Below are 17031 nucleotides of genomic sequence, written 5' to 3'. Positions count from 1 at the left end.
TCCAAACAAAGCACGAACTTCCATTAGTAATAACATATCAATATGGGTTCGTTCCTTGTGACAAACGTACCAGAGCAATGTTCACAGTAGGAGAAACTGGCTGCAGGGTGCGTGGGAACTCGAGTATCCTCACAACTTTTCTGTACATTGAAAGAGATTCTAAAATAAAGAGTTTATTAACTATCTCTTTAAAGAGACATTTTGAAGATTAAAAGAGAAGGATGAAGGAGGTCAGTATTTACAGAGGTGGAATAATTGCCAAGGCATATTATAAAAGGGCAAAAAGCACGGTGCACAAGGATATTCCCTTTGGTGTAGAACAGAAAGGCACGGGGGTCTCTCTGCACGCCTGATTCTGTACGCTGGGCAGCAAACCATGTCCTGGGCCGGATGTGGCCTGTCGCCGTTTTTGTCATGGCCTCATAGCTGAGAAGGGTTTGCACATTTTTAAGTGGTTGAAAACAATATCAAAAGAAGAATCACGTTGCATGACTCGTGAAAATGATATGAAATTCTCATTTCCCTGTCCATCAATAAAATTTTATTGGAACCAAGTCACACGTGTTCACTTACGTCTTGTCTGTGGCTGCTTTTGGAGACAGCAGAGGTGAGTCATTGCGACCAAGGCCATATGCCTGCAAAACCGAATCTATTGACTGCCTGGCTCTTTATAGAAAATGTTTGCTGATCCCGTGCTTGGCTATCTCTGGGGGAATAGATGAGAAATTGGTAACAGTGATTTCCTCTAGGAAGGCAAACAGGATGGCTGGGGGAAGGGGTGAGTGTTTGATCTATTTTTTAAAAAATCTAATTCATTTACCAAATGCAGAAGCTGGGCTCTTTGGGGTGCATGGGTTGGGGGCTTGAGACATTTTAAGTAGAAAAGGCAACGCCACAAAGCATTTTAGGCATCACTTATTTGACTGTTTAGAAGGGCTTTCCAAAGGTAGCGCTCTGGTCATGGTGGGTTGGCATGCTATCAGGGAAGGCTTCCTGGAGGTGGTGAGCCTTGAAAGCTGGCAATTGACGTGTTTGGAGGGTTATGTGGAGAAGGGGCTTAAGGCAATGATGTGATTAAGTTGGGGAGGAAGAGTTGGGACTCCACATTTTGTCCCTGATCCACGTGGCAACGGTGTTGTAAACTAGCTATTACCCACGTTTGTTTGTTGAGAGGAGTAAAGGGAAGTGTAAATGTCACAGCTCAGAAGTCACACAGCCATGATTCCAATCCAGCTCTGATGGAGCGAGTGCTAGGATGACCTCCGTTATTCCCTCCCTTTCTCCACATCCTCGGCGTGGAGCCTCAGAGTTCTTCCCATTGGGAGAGAGCCCGTTTCCCCTTCTTGCATCAGGACCCGCTGGGAGAGTGGTACTAAGCAACAGAATGAGGCAGAAGCAGCGGGACCACATCTGAGCCTTGACGACGCGGGGCCCGTGTGCTGCCACGCTCTCTGGGAGCCCCACGCACCCTGAGGACAAGGCCAGGTCAACCTGCAGGAAGAGAGACACATGGCCTGGTCACTCCACTGCCCCCGGTGACAGCTACCCGATTACCAAAGAGGATCTGGTTTGAAAAGACAGTTCATTTCTTGACTTCAGCCTCAAGGTCCTACGAGGTCCATCTGCTGACCTCTGCTCCCCTTCCACTCAGCTCTGGCCATACCGGCCACTTCTGCTTCTCAGATGTGCAAACCTTGTTCCCACCTGCCATGGGTTGAATTGTGTCCCCCCCCCCCCCCCAAAGATATATTGAAGTCCTTGGAACCTGTAAATGTGACCTTATTTGGAAATGAGGTCTTTGTAGATGTAATTAAGTGAAGGATCTGGAGATGAGGTCATTTGAGGTCATTTTAGATTTAGGGTGGGCCCTCATTCCAATGGCCGGTGTCCTTACAAGGAGCCCACGTGGAAACACAGACACACAGGGAGAGTTCTGCATGGTGACAGAGGCAGAGCCTGGGTCATACAGCCACAAGATGAGAATTGCCAGCAACCATCAGAGTAGAAGAGGCCAGGAATAGATTCTCCCTCAGAGCCTCAGCAGGAGCATGACCTGCCCACACCTTGATTTCAGACTTGTAGAGTCTCCAGAACCGTGAGAGGATACATTTCTGTTGTTCTAAGCCACCCAGATCGTGGTGATTTGTTACAGCAGCCCTCGGAGACAGACACATCACCCCAGGGCCTTTGCATATCCTGGCCTCCCCCTTCAACTCTTCATCTGCCCAAGTCCAGCTCATCCCTGGGGCCTCAGCTTAAATGCCCCATCCTCAGAGAGGACACCACAGTCTACGTCAGGGCCACACTGATTTGGCCTCTGAAACCACCCTCCACCTCCCTCAGCCATTTGTCATCCCATAGATATTCGCTTGACCACATTTTTGATGCCTGTTGCCCCCAGACGGAAGCCTCACTGGGCAGGGGTTGCCTCTGCCTCTGCTCGCTCGGGTGGGTGATGTGAAGGGCCGCCCAGCTCCGCTTCCATGAATTCAGGATGGTTTGTAGGACTCCTCCTCAGCGGTAGGAGGCTGCCTCACCCCGTCCTGCGTGGTCCTGGTCCAGCGACTGATTGATGTGTGTGGCGGAGCGGTTATAGAGGCCCAGCCTCCTTGTCCAACTAGGGGCAACCCTGAAGTCTCAGCCTATCTTCAGAATTCTCTGGAAGGTCAGCCGAAGCCTCTTGTGACACCGCAGCACAGCCTGACTTCTCCTTCTGCGCACTCCTACTTCCTTCCCTTCCCAATATCAGTGCTCTTGTTAATGTCCATCATATCCCACCACCCCCCACTCCCTTTCCTGCTTTTCCTTATTGGGTGAGAGGCTTCTTTACTCAATGGGTCTTCGCGCCGCCCATTTAGAAAGCCTGTCTGCAGTTCTAGAGACTGGCCAGCAGATAGCGCCAGAGGATCATGTATAAACACGTTCAGAGCAGAGGAAACAAGGGGAAAATCCTTGTGAACCTGAATCCACAGAGCGGGAGGTTTCAAGGACACTGTCCACTGGGCGGTAGGACCCCCAGGCATACGGGCCTAACCTGGTCACAATGGATGGGGCTTATTCCTGATTTCACCCCATTAGGGAGACAGAACCCTGCATCCTTGCCAGCAGAACCCTGCTCAACGGAGCGCCTGGTTAGAGTTTGTCAGTAAATATTTCTGGATAAACAAGTGGATTTGAACCCAGAGGAAGTGCAAGAAAGCTGTCTAACTGCAGACAGCAAGAGGGAGAGTTCTGTCTGGGAAGGAAGGCAAGGACACTGCTGGTCCGGGTAGCAAGCAGGGAAAAGGCCATGGAGGTCTTGAAGATAGTTTGATGTAGGGACCATCTACAGAGTCATGGGCAGGGTTAGGAGATGCCAAGGATCAAAGGCACGGATCTGCGACAGGCTGAGAAATGGCCCTCCACGAGATAGCCACGCCCTAATCCCTGCAAACTGAGAATACTACCTTATGTGGCAAAAAAGAAAAGAAAAGAAAGAAAAAAAAAGAACAGGGGAAAAAAAGTGTCTTTGCAGATGTGATTATTTTGAGATTTCTGTGTGTACCTAGAAGACGGAGGCAGACGGAGATTTGAGTCCCACAGAGAAGACGAGCGATGCGAGATGGGGAAGAGGGAGATTTCAAGGCGCAGCCTTGAAGATGGGAGCGATGCAGCCACAAGCCAGAGAATGTTGGCAGACACGCGAGGCTGGAGGAGGGAAGGGGCGGAGTCTCCCCAGAGCCTCCAGAGGCAGCTTGGCCGCACTGACACCTCAGTGTCTGTCCAGTGAACTGGATTTCGGACTTCCGGCCTCCAGAACTGAGAGAATAAGTGCGTACTGTTTTAAACCCTCAAGTTTGTGGTGATCTGTTACAGCAGTCACAAGAGACTAATACAGAGACATTGCTACTCCAGGACTGAAGAGGTAGAGGGAGGGAGGGAGTGGGGCGACCGGGGGCTACTTAGAGAGGAGCTATGGGCACAGCGAGACTCAGCCACTGTCTCAAGACAAGGTCCAGGCTGGGCGTGGGCAGGATCGAACTGCCTTTTCTCCCGCCTCCGATTGCCTGATGGTGCCTCCCATTGGCTGAGCCCGACAGGCGGGTGAAGGATGGATAAGGGTGGGGCCTGGGGGGGTCAATGGACCATAACGAGCGCGCCAGCTCTGTGTTCGCAGCGAAGATCTCCCATTCCCAGGACAGCCCCATATTTTGGTGGATTTTCCTTTCTTTCACAGGACAACGTATATACCTCACACTGCGATGCTTCTGGAACACTTTCTTGAAGTTATCTTTAATGATTAACTTATCATTTCTGATTTGGTAAAAATAAAAAAAGAATATAATAATCAGTATCGGTGATGGTGTTGGGAAATGGACATTCTGTAATATTCTGAAAAGAGTTGTGTGAAATTGTTACATTTTGGGGGGAACATGATTTGAAAACCACATAGGAGACTTTTTCACAACAGTTGCATTTCTTGGAGTTTATTTTAGGAAGTTATTTAACCCATGCATGAAAGCTTTGAGTATGTGTTGTACACAATAGTGAAAAATCAAAGCTCTAGAAATGTCCAACCATCAAGAACTGTTTAATACTTTAAGAAGAAATTTTAAAACTCTGGTTAGACTACACAGTGAAATTCACCAAACTCCTGAAAGGAATGCCATGAAGAGATGTTTGACACATATTAATTGGAGGAAGAGAGCAGTATTCCAAACATTATGTACAGTGTAATTCCATTTTGGTTTCAAGACAGTGCAGTACACTTTTATTTTTACTGTAACAAGTGTCTTGATGATGACTTCACAAATGTATCCATTTTTTTTATGAGGGGACCACTTGTGTAAAAATATATCAAATGCACACATTTATGCTTCTCTATGCATAGACTACTTCTGGGAAGATACCTAAGAAACTGGCAACGGTGACATTTATAACAGAGGGCGTCCACACTCCCTCGGCACTGACATCCCAACAGCTTACTTCTGCAGCCCTGTGTCTCCCCTCGGAGGGCTTTCTACAAGTGCAGGCCCTACACAACCTTGCACCAGGCAGGCTCTTGCGATCATTCTCACCTGCTGAAGTGGATGGATAAATGTCCCAGATTCCCTGCCCTCGGTGAGAGGGGACATCTCTGAGGTGTGATCTATGTAGTCTCCCAGACACTTCCAGCCGGGCTGAGCCACCACTGTCCACAGCAGCACCAGGACCACGTCGGGACTCATGACTCCTCTGGGCCCTGGACACATTTGGAGGACTTCTTCCCCCATTCGTAAAATTATATATATAAGTACGTGTGTGTTTGTGTGTATATATACATGTGTTGCTATATATGTGTGTATACATGTATGTGTATGTCCTGTGCATAATAAAAGATACATATATTTTGTGCACGTATGTATAACTATGTTATACATACATTATGTATCTATATATATAAATATAAGTTCACATATATTCATAGATACATATAGCAATATTTTTATATATACACAAGTATAACACATGCTATATAACATATATGTGTATATACTACATAACATATATATGTTATACATATAGGATGTGTAACATTATAGTCATATAACTATTGCAGTAGTCATATACCCATTTTATGACTGCGTTGATATAAAGATAAATATAATCCAGGCTGGATTCACTACTTTATATTCATTATTATTATCTTCATTTTTTTCTCCTGATTTTAAAAGAAATTAACCCTAAATGACCCCATGACTCATCACACCATCTGTTCTCATGGGATTGCCTTAATGCAGTGCCCTCCCCAGCTCTGTGAGTTCTTTGTTATTATTATTATTGTTTTTGTTATTATTATCATCGTTTTGTGATAGGAATCGGCTCAGAGAGGTGGGAACAATGCCTGTGGTCACACAGCATCACATGACACTACTACTGCACATCATGAAGATAATAGTCATGTTTATTGAGTATAATGTGCTGAGGACTCTTCGCAGTGCTTTAAGGTGATGCCTTGGTTCATTTTCATATTAACCTTCCCTATAAGGGAGGTACTATTGTGATTTCCACTTTATGGATGAAAAGGGGAAGTGACTTGCCTGAGGTCACACAGCTAGACAGTGGTGGTGCCATCTGGCACTTGACCCTGTGCTTTTAATTACAATGTTGTACTGCCTTTCTCACAAGCAGAGGCAAAGTATTTGCCCATTCAAATACTTGTTAAGTTCCTAGCTCATCCCAAGTGCTTTCCATGTGCGATCTTACTTATTGCTGTGTGAACTACTGGCTTCAAGAACTATTATTATGCCCATTTTACACATGAAGAAAGTGATGCCCAGAGAGGTAGAGTGACTTTCCCACAGTCATGCAGCTGGAAAGTGGTAGAGCTGAATGTGAACCGGAGACCCTCTGACTTTGGAGCTTGGGCTTTTGCTTTTGATTCTGTCTACAAGGACAGCACACTGGGGCAGGGCTTGGGAAATTAAGTGCCAAGCCCAGAGGGCATGAGAGAGGCAAGTCCAGCCTCCTTTCCAGACTCTGTCTGCCCCTGGGACCCAGCCTCACTCACACAGCTGCCAGGGATCAAAGTCCTCTCCGAGATGTATTTGCTGCGAGTTCTAAACAAACGGGTGTTAGCATGTAGCTAAGAGAAACACTGGGAGGACACAGTGTATGAAAGCCGACTGGCCTTTCAAGTCCTGGTGATTGATCAGCTCCCTCTTTGGTCTCATGCTCTCAGGGGCCAGGATGGAGGGGTGGGCAGACTCCAGCTCTGGAGCATCGAGGCAGAGCGGTGGGCTACCAAGCTGGTACCGTCACACTTTCTCCAGCCTCTAGAAAACTCCCCTTTCAGCCGACAAGCCCATAAAGCCAACACTCACAAAATAATAATGAAAAACTACCATTTACTGACGGATTACGCTAATCACACTAAGCACTTTAAATGCATTTAAGCCAAATCACAAGGCATGTATCTTTATTGACCCATTTTACAGATGAGGCTAAGAGCACACAGCTATTAACCAGTGAGGCTGGATTCCACTTAGCACTCAGCGAATATTGATTGAGCAAGATTGCGGGACACAGTTCCTTTCCTCCAGTTGTTCACATTCTTCAGGGGGCGACAGAAAGAGAAAGAGACCCTGTGATCCAGCGTGATGAGTATTCAGACAGGGCTAGGCAGAAAGGATGCTCAGTATGGGTAGACCAGTTGTTTATACTAGAAATACTCCCTTCTGATTGAGTCAAAGTCAGTTTTTATGGGTTTTTATCCCAGGCTTGCTGTTTAGATTTTTTTTTTAATTTTAATTTTTTATGAAGTATTGTTGATTTAAAATGTTTCAGGTGTACGGCAAAGTGATTCAGTTATACATATATATATCTATTCTTTTTCAGACTCTTTTCCATTACAGATTATCACAAGATATTGAATATAGTTCCCTGTGCTACACAGTAGGTCCTTGTGGTTTATCTGTTTTATAGTGTATATCTGTTAATCCCAAATTCCAAAATTATCTCTCCCCTCCCCTTTCCCCTTTGGTAACCATAAGTTTGTTTTCTATGTTCGTGAGTCTATTTCAGTTTGATAAAGAAGTTCATTTGTATCATTTTTTTAGATTACACATATAAGTGATATCATGATATTTGTCTTTATCTGACTTACTTCACTTCATATGATAATCTCTAGGTCCATCCGTGTTGCTGCAAATGGCATTATTTCGTTCTTTTTTATGGCTGAGTAGTATCTCATTGTGTGTGTGTGTGTGTGTGTATATATATCACATCTTCTTTATCCATTCCTCTGTTGATGGACATTTAGGGTGCTTCCATGTCTTGGCTATTGTAAATAGTGCTGCAATGAACACTGGGGTGCATGCAGAGTTTTCTCCAGATATATAACCAGGAGTGGGATTGCTGGGTCATATGGTAATTCTATTTTTAGTTTTTTGAGGAACCTCCATACTGTTTTCCATAGTGATTGGACCAATTTACATTCCTACCAACAGTGGAGGAGGGTTCCCTCTTCTCCATACTCTCTCCAGCATTTGCTATTTGTAGACTGGTGATGGCCATTCTGACCAGTTGGTCAGATATTTCGAATATCACTCACTCTTGGTGGTTTCTATGAATGCTTGGAGGGCACAGAGGAGGCCCTTACCTCTCCAAGCTGCTCAGTGAAGATAAACCTTGAGGGAGGGTGAACAACCCGTGTGTGCAGAGCAGAGGTGTGGAAGGAGGAGGCATTCGAGGGCCTGAGATGCTTGGTGTGCTTGAAAGATCACACTGTACACATAGATGCAGGTCCAGAGTGGACCTTGACCTTGCTAGGGCGTTTGGACATTCACCAAAGAGCTCTGGGTTACCCCATCAAAATTTGGGGCAGGGGAGTGGTATGGTAGAGCTCATTTCAACCCCCTTGACCGTGTACGGTTCCCAGCACCATGTGAAGTCAGCTCCTTGCGCCAGGACGTGGTTCTTGGGTTCCAAACTATACAGCAGTGACTTCTCTACCACTACTCGTGTCTTAGGAAAAATTTGGGGACTGAAGGCAGATACAGCACCTAGTGAGGAATCACAATTAGGGTGTGTGCTTCAGCTCGCCCTTCTATTGCCAAGGCTCAGGATTCCTGTGATGTTTGGGCCTTGATCAGGGGAAAGAAAAATGAAGTGGCTGGGTTTTCCTAAACATATTTGAATGGAAAAACATGTGTCCTGGAGAATCTATGAGATAATTCCCTTAAAGGGCTCTGCACACACACTGACATACAGTCAGTGCTCAATAAAGGGAGCCATGATTCTCATCAACATTGGGTAGTTCTCAGCCATCTGCCCAGTGAGGTCACCATCCATCCCCCCCATCAGGGCTGGAGTCGGGGCTGAGACCTTCGTTTAAAGCTTGTAGCATCAATAGAACAGGATTCAAATCATGTACTTTTTATTCCCCATAGAATGATTTCTCTCTGCTTACATGAAACTTGCATTTTATTTCTTTATGTACCTGGAAGATGAGGCATCCTGGTGGCTCTGAGGCCAGGCTTAGAGGACAGTGTGGAACTCTGATCGGGGCTGGGGTGACTGCAATTTAGTGCAGGCATTAAGAGCACGGGTTCTGCGCTTATATATTGATATTTCAAATCCTGACTCTACCACTGCCTATAGTATGTGCTGGTAAATGTTCCATAATGGTTCTCTGGAAAAAACAAAATCCTGACATGTAGCATTTGCCAGTTATCATGGTGTAAATACTTCTATTGTGGCTGATTTCTACCCATGTCACTGAATGTGGAGTTGGGAAGAGATACACAGTAACGCCCCACTGTATAAAATTTCTACCAGCCAGAAGTAACCACAAGAACAAAGATAATGGCAAAATGTCGTAAGACAATTAGGAAGGGATGAGTTTGGAGTAATTGCCTGTGTTTGGAACATAGTTTATTTAATTGTAAGTTTCTAGAATTTAATTTTGAATGATGGCCGTGTTTAACAACTCACAAAAGTTCCTGAAAATGGAACAATCAGCTCTCAAGGGTGGGCGTGGCCAGCTCAAGCTCACCTCTGTCACTGGCCCTTCAGTGTGTTACTTTCTGCAGCTGGTAAAACCAGGATGATACCACTGATGACAGTAGTTGTGAGGGTTAGAGAAAATGTATGCACAGGGCGTGGCACAGAACAGACACTTAAAAATGGGAGCTGTCATTATCTGAGGTTCAGCTAGAGTTTGTGGCCTTGGGGTTTCTGAGGATGGGGGCACAGCTTTTCTAGCACAGCATATGTTTCCATTTCTCCCATGGGAAACAGAAACTGGAACAAGGCAGGGAGATGGGTTTGCCACTGCCAGTCAGATGACAGGTGCTGGGGGCTCCTTGTGTACTTCAGCTCAATTTTTCCAGCCTTATATCTTGTCTATCTATCTATGTATCTATCTATCTATCTATCATCTATCTACCTATCATTTATATAGTTATATCATCTTCTAGAAAATTGATATCCAAGTATCTACACCATTTTATATTTTGCCTAAATTTCAAAATTCTTATTACAAAAATAGCATATACTAAGTCTGCAAAATAGAGATAAGCCAGTTCTGGAATCCAGCAAACATTTACTAAACTTAGGTACTATTATTTGAGAACATGCCCATACGTTTTGTTGAATTGATGAAAGAAGATGAAAAGTAAATGTTTTCTCTCAGCCCAGATACGACTACTGTAGGTTTTCTGGTGTATGCGCCTCTACTCTGTTCCCATAACTGTATTAAAAGCAAACAAACACACACACAAAAAAATCCAAAACCAAAACTCCCACGATTATCTCGTACATGCTGTTTCATGCTCTGCTTTTTATTTAATTAATTGTAAACATAAAATTCAGCTCTTGACGACCTGCAAGAAAAGATGGAGTCAATGGGGCGAATCATGTAACTGCAGGGAATTATTGTCATTATAAAAGCTACTGGCAACCTCTGCATTAATCTCTGAGATTTTGCCTCTGATCTCCTTTTGAGGTTCGGGCCCCTGAAGCTTCTGCGTCTTCAAAGTTAAGCTTGTTGCATATCTGCCCCCGCATCAGCTGCTCTGCGCAGCGCCGGTGGACCCCGGTCCTTCTGAGACCTGCACCGACAGGACCAGCACCCCTGCCGGGCGGGGCGGGGGGTCCCCCATCGCCCCGCCGAGCCCCGCCCCCAGGGCTGCCCTGCTCAATCGGTCACGTGTGCGTCCCTTCCACCCTCCCGCCTCTACCCTACGTGCGTCTATAATCTTGTGCTCTGGGGAGGGTCCGGGCAGCAGCTGCCTTTGATCAGCCCAACATCTGGGAGACTCGGCACTTCAAGAACGCTGACTGGTGATCAAAGATGGGAACGCTGTGACAGCGGAGACTTGGCAAGGACCCAGCCCGGCTAAATGCACTGGTGGGGGAGGGGAAGGAAGGACAGAGGGAGTTAGGGGGCGGGAGCGAGGAGCAACCCACCCAACCGCAGGGGCTTGGCGGCGGGGGCAGTTAGGAGCATGGGCTTTGCTTCTTGACCTTGACTCGCGGTGCCTCAGTTTCCTCCTCTGCAAAATGGGGATAATAACATGAGGACAAAATGAGTTCAAAAAAGAAAGAGCACTTAGAACAGAAGACTGGATCCCAGTTTGAGATCATAAATGCCAGCTGTTGTTGCCGTGCTATTAGGGCTCTTCTTATTCCTAGAGCCAGGTCTGGGAGGGAATGATAGAGTCTGCATAGTCCCCAAAGCTGTAGTGCCTACTAATTTGTAATGATCTATTTTGAGCCTCAGTTTCCCCATCAGTAAAATGGAAAACCACACAAGATGTTGGAATTCAGTAAGGATTATTGCTTTCCATTTGACTCATGGAGATACCGAGGTCTCGAGTTGGGAAGTCATGCAACAAGAAACCAGCCCAGTGTTCCACCACCTGGGAGCTGGCCCTAATTGGAGGGTTAGGCTGCTGCTTGGGGGGCCCAATGCTGAGTCACTGGTTTTTTTGCTCAAGCCAAGAATTCTCCCATTATCTCCTACAGGCTGGGTTCAATAACATTACTACCAACAGCAGCAGGTTATAATTTTATTTTATTTTATTTTAGGCTTTTGATTTCTTATTAAAGTATAACATACACACAGGGGAATGCACATATCACCACAATGAATTGTCCCAAACCAAACACACCCATGGAACCAGCGGCCAAATGGAGAAGCAGAACATTCCCAGCTGCCCCCTTCCCCAACTCCCGAAACTCCCTCTGAGCCCTTCCGGTCACTACCCTCTCCGTGGAAACTGCTTAAGTTGTTTTTATGGATTGCATGCTCACCAGGAACTAAGAGGGACAGGAAATGGCCTGGCAGGCATTGGCCTCACCTAAACCTTGCAATAACACTCTGAGGCCAGCCCTGTTAAAAACCCCTATTTCACAGATGAGAAGACAGAGGCACAAAGAGTCTAACGAAATTGCCCAAGGTCACACACTGGTCAGTGAGGCTTCAAAACTTTAAGCCCTGGCTGTAGGGCTGTGAGCTCTTGCTGTTATACGGATGATGCCTCTTGGAAGTGGGTCAGTAGGGAGAGCGTTTTTAATTTTTGGGGGGAGAGGGGGTGTTAGGGAAGAAGCAAGCTTACATACAATAGTTGTGGGACGCATCGGGGCTTTTAGGAAACAGAGCCGTTCAGTGGCCCTGTGGGCTTTTATGGATGCTCCTGTGTTCCCAGTAAGCCGTGGCCAGTGGCTTGCTCTTGGGGACTGGACGCAGCCCCTGGACCTCTCTCCTCTCACCAATTTTTTCCTCCAAGAGCTTCATCAGTTCACAGAGGGGATATGCAGATGCACCAGGGAGAAGCCCACTCCCCTTTCCCTGTAGTTTTAGCCTACAGAATACCTTAGCCTGGGTCTGAAAACAGAGCCTGAGGCAAGGGTTCATGTGCAGGCATTTGACTTGGGAATTGATCCCAAGGAGCAGGAATGAGGGACAGGGAAGGAAGGAGAGCCAGTGTGGGCATGTGTTACTGATTTGGCCATGACTACAGGCAACCGGTGTGGATTCTGCAGGACCTAGGAAGCCTCATGAAATGCATCTCAGAAGCCTCCGCCCATGGCATAAAGAAGGGAAGCATTTCTCCATCGGCTCCTATCCCGCATTGGTCAAAGTGACCTCATGACTGTTAACTGCCACCCACTTCTAGGTTGTACCTTGGTGAACCGGTCCCCACATCAGTGGCAGGGGCAAGAGGGGGGATTGAGTAGATAGAAGAGGTGCACAGAAGGTCTGAAACCCTGGATGCCACTCTTCCCAGAGTCCATGGGCTGGGGCTGGCTCATGCTCTCCATAGCCAACTGGTCAACCCCACTCGTATCAGTCCTTCCCCCTCCCATCCTCTACCCTAGTGAGCATACTCCCTCCGTACCGCCTCTGACAACACAGCGTGGTACCTGCCTGACTTTAGGACATCCTTAAACTGTGGATCCCAAATATTCTCATGTTGAAGTTCTAACCCCTAGTGCCTCAGAATGTGACCTTATTTGGAAATAGGGTCATTGCAGATATAATTAGTTAAGATGAGGTCATGCTGGAGTAGTGTGGGCCCCCAATCCAACATGACTGTTTTCCTTCTACAAAGGGTAAATTTGGACACAGACATGCACAGATGTTCGCAGGGCGAACATCACATGAAGATGAAGGCAGCGATCCAGGTGAAACAGGTACAAGCCAAGGAATGTTGAAGATTGCCAATCAACCCACCAGAAGCTAGGGGAGAGGCAAGGAACAAACGGATCCTCCCTCATAGCCTCAGAAGGGACCACCCTTGCCGACACCTTGATCTTGGACTTCCAGCCTCCAGAACTGTGAGAATAAATTTCTATTGTGTCAGCCACCCTGTTTGTGGTACTTGGTTAAAGCAGCCTTAGCAAACTAATAAACATCCTAAAATAGAAAAATTCAGTGCTGCCAAGGAGAGGAGCTTCTCCTCAGTTGTGTTTTGGGTCATGGGCCACCCGCATCATCAAACAAAACAACAGACCCTCTCTACAAAGATCTCATGTGCACGTAGGATTTTGGAAACAACTTTGGGCAGTCCTCAAATATCCTCAAACCCATCCATGTCTTAAAAGACATTCTGGAGACATGTAACTGCTCAGAGCAGTTTCAGGCAGACATGAGGAAGCATCTCTGGGCTGATTAAGTCAAGTGGATTTGATATACAGATGTTCTTTGTATGAACAACCTTTGTTGAAACATAAATCATGAGAAGGGAGAGAAGCCCAAAACCTTTCATGATGGAAGGAGTGTGAACGGCAAGAACTGTGGGTAAGGGGTTGGCACAGATAATGCCCCTTGAGTCATGTCACAGCTTCCGGCTCCCAGGAGGGGCCCACCAATGCTGGTCCCTTTCTGCTGGCCCCCAGGAAAGGGAAACATTTAAGCAGGATCTGGCACTTGCAGACCAGAAAAAGTTACATGGAGCTGTTCATTTTAACCAGAGTACCCAGATTTTCAGCAGATTTGCACCATCAGTGCTCTATCCAGATTCCCTCCCCCCTCCACCCCCGCTTTTTTATTTTTTTGCATATCTGTGCGGACATCCTCTAGCTTCCGTGAACTTTTGCTCCTCGCATCTGCACCTGGAGCTGTCTTTGGAGGTCTGCTCCCAGGCTACCGACTGCCCTGCCTGCAAACCCAGAGGGCTGAGGTGCCAGGAGATAGACTACACCCCGGGCACCGCCCTTAGCTGATGACAGACTGGTCCAGGAGCATGAAAGCTCGGCTTCTTTGCCTCGATGAGTTGAGAGGAGCTCTGAGGTATCATTTACGCTCCCAAGCTCCCCACAGGATCAGGCTAATCTGAGGCTTCGTGGAAACCTCACCCTGGCTTGGCTTCTTCCCTGTCCCCCTTCTGCTTCCCCCATCACCTATTGCTTCCTCCTGGAGCATTTCCTTCATATATCACATGCAGAAGACTCCTAGTGTCCGTTCCTGCTTCTGCGAGTCTGACATAAGCGGGACGGTTTAGTCCGTTCAGAGGATTCCAAATATCTTCTCAGATATCCTGGACTGTCTCCTGTGGGCCTGACCCAGATTGCGCTTAAGTGATAAGAGGAGAAAGAATAACAGGAGATATTATTATAAGAAAACTTTTATTATTAGGGAAAACTTCCTTCCATTCTAAGGTGATCAAGGCAAGAGGTCTGACAATAAGTCAGAGTTTCTCCATCTGGGCACTATGAACACTTGGGCTTGGGTGATCCTTTGCGGCAGGAGGCTGTCCTGGGCGTTGGAGGATGTTGAGCTGCATCCTTGGCCTCTTCTCACCAGATGTTAGTGACCAGCTGTGACCACCAAACATTGGCAGATGCCCTCCAGTTGAGAACCACTGCATTCAACCAAGACCTGAGCGCTGAGTAAGACTTAGGTCAATGAAAGCAGCGTCCTGCGTAGAGGAAACAGCCTGTGCGAAGTCCCTGAGGTGGGAAGAACTCGGATCATTGAGAAGAGAAGGGAGGTTAATGTGGCTGAGAGCAGTGAGTGAGGGGGGAGATGGTCCAAGATGAAGCTGGGAAGGGGGTCAGGGGCCAGATCACGCAGGGGCTTGAGCGGCAAAGACTTCAGATTTTTTTTTTTTTTAAACAGATTGGCAACTTGCTTTTTTTCAAATTTTATTTATTTATTTATTTTTGGCTGTGTTGAGTCTTCGTTTCTGTGCGAGGGCTTTCTCTAGTTGCGGCGAGCGGGGGCCACTCTTCATCACGGTGCGCGGGCCTCTCACTGTCGCGGCCTCTCCTGTTGCGGAGCACAAGCTCCAGACGCGCAGGCTCAGTAGTTGTGGCTCACAGGCTCTAGAGCGCAGGCTCAGTAGTTGTGGAGCATGGGCTTAGTTGCTCCGCGGCATGTGGGATCTTCCCAGACCAGGGCTCGAACCCGTGTCCCCTGCATTGGCAGGCAGATTCTCAACCACTGCACCACCAGGGAAGCCCCAAAGACTTGATTTTAACTTAAAAGCAATGGGAAGCCACAGAAGTGTTTCCCCCTAATTCGATGTATAATTATTGAATGTCTACTCCATGCCAGACACCGTGTAAGTGAAAGTCAGAGGAGGGCTTTCAGAGGAAGAATCACAATGAGTGGTGAGGTCACCTCCGTATGTGAAATTGTCATTCCCAGCTCCAGACTCAGGAACGTCATACTGATGTTTTGAAATCAGCCACAGAAATCAGTAAATATTGCAAATCAGGACTTCACCCACCATGTGCCCCACGAGACCATGTTATCTGCAACCAGAAACAGTTTTACATCTTCCTTTCTAATCTGGTTGCCTTTTCTTTTCTTTTCTTCTTTTCTTTTCTTTTTCCCTCCCTCCCTCCCTCCCTTCCTTCCTTCCTTCCTTCTTTCTTTTTTGCCGAATTCCCTGGCTGCAACCTCCAGCACAGTGTTGAATAAACACAGCAGGAGTGGCCATCCTTGTCTTGCTCCTGATCTTAGGGAGAGTGGGGAATGCTTTTAATTAGTCTTTCATCATTAAGCCTGTTGCTTGCTGAGGGTTTCTTGTAATCAGGTTGAGGAAGTTTGCTTTTTTCTTTTTCCTCACAAAAGTGTTCAATTCCAGAAGGATTTGCACAGGAGTGCCTTGAGCTGACCTTTACTTTGAAAAGCCCCCACTGGCCGTTTAGAGGAGAGTGGCCTGCAGGAGGCAGGAGTGGAGGCAGGGAGGTCAGGGAGCAGGCCGTGGGGTCCTCCGGGTGAGGGATGCTGGTGGCCTCAATGCTGGTGGTGGCCGTAGAAAGAAGGGTAGATCTTCAAGAGACACAGTGGTGGGAAAGGTGACACCGAAGGGAGTGCACCCGGCCATATGCATTGTCCTAGCTCAGGATTTCTAGAAGCAGAGTCTGAGGAAGGGATTCAGGAAAACTTGATTGATTGCTGGAGACTGCTGGGTCAGGGAGAGGGAGTGAGGCAAGCAGGAAGGGACAGGGATGGGGGCCCAGTCAGGGTGTGGCCTCAGGTGAAGTCTGGCCTCGACCTCACGCTCGGGGGACTCTGGAGCATAACTTGCATTACAGAGTTGCCCCCCAGTTCAGTCAATTATCAGCTGCTCCCAGTAGGCGGGGCACAGCCTCCCAGGGGTGTCCATCTCTGGGCGAAGTGGCTCGATTCAGTCCAGGTCAATTTCCCAGGGAAGGTTGCACGGTTGTGAGTCTCCTGAAGCACTCGGAGAAGGTCAGGGGCAGGTGCATCAGGGATAAAGGGGATGTGGGCGGGGCTTCAGCTCCATCTATCACGTTTATGGAATGTACATAGGGCTCCATGTGGTGCCCAACAGATCCAAAGGGGGTGTGGGACTAGTTTTTGCAAGTGAACCGCCAAAATCCTTGAAAAGATCAGGGGTGGCCTAGGAGTGTGGGTGTTTGGGTTGACTAACCAACCCAACTGCTTTTCCCAAGACTGAGGGGTTTCCCAGGATGTAGGACTTTCAGTGCTGACCAGGAGAGTCCCAGGCAGTAGTCACCCTATTAGTGAAAAGTGACAAGGCACCTAATACATAGGATTATAATAAAATATGCTTTACCTACAGACTGCAT

This window comes from Balaenoptera musculus, chromosome 14, assembly GCF_009873245.2.
Source record: "Balaenoptera musculus isolate JJ_BM4_2016_0621 chromosome 14, mBalMus1.pri.v3, whole genome shotgun sequence".
Taxonomy (NCBI): domain Eukaryota; kingdom Metazoa; phylum Chordata; class Mammalia; order Artiodactyla; family Balaenopteridae; genus Balaenoptera; species Balaenoptera musculus.
Note: the sequence above shows the minus strand (reverse complement) of the source record.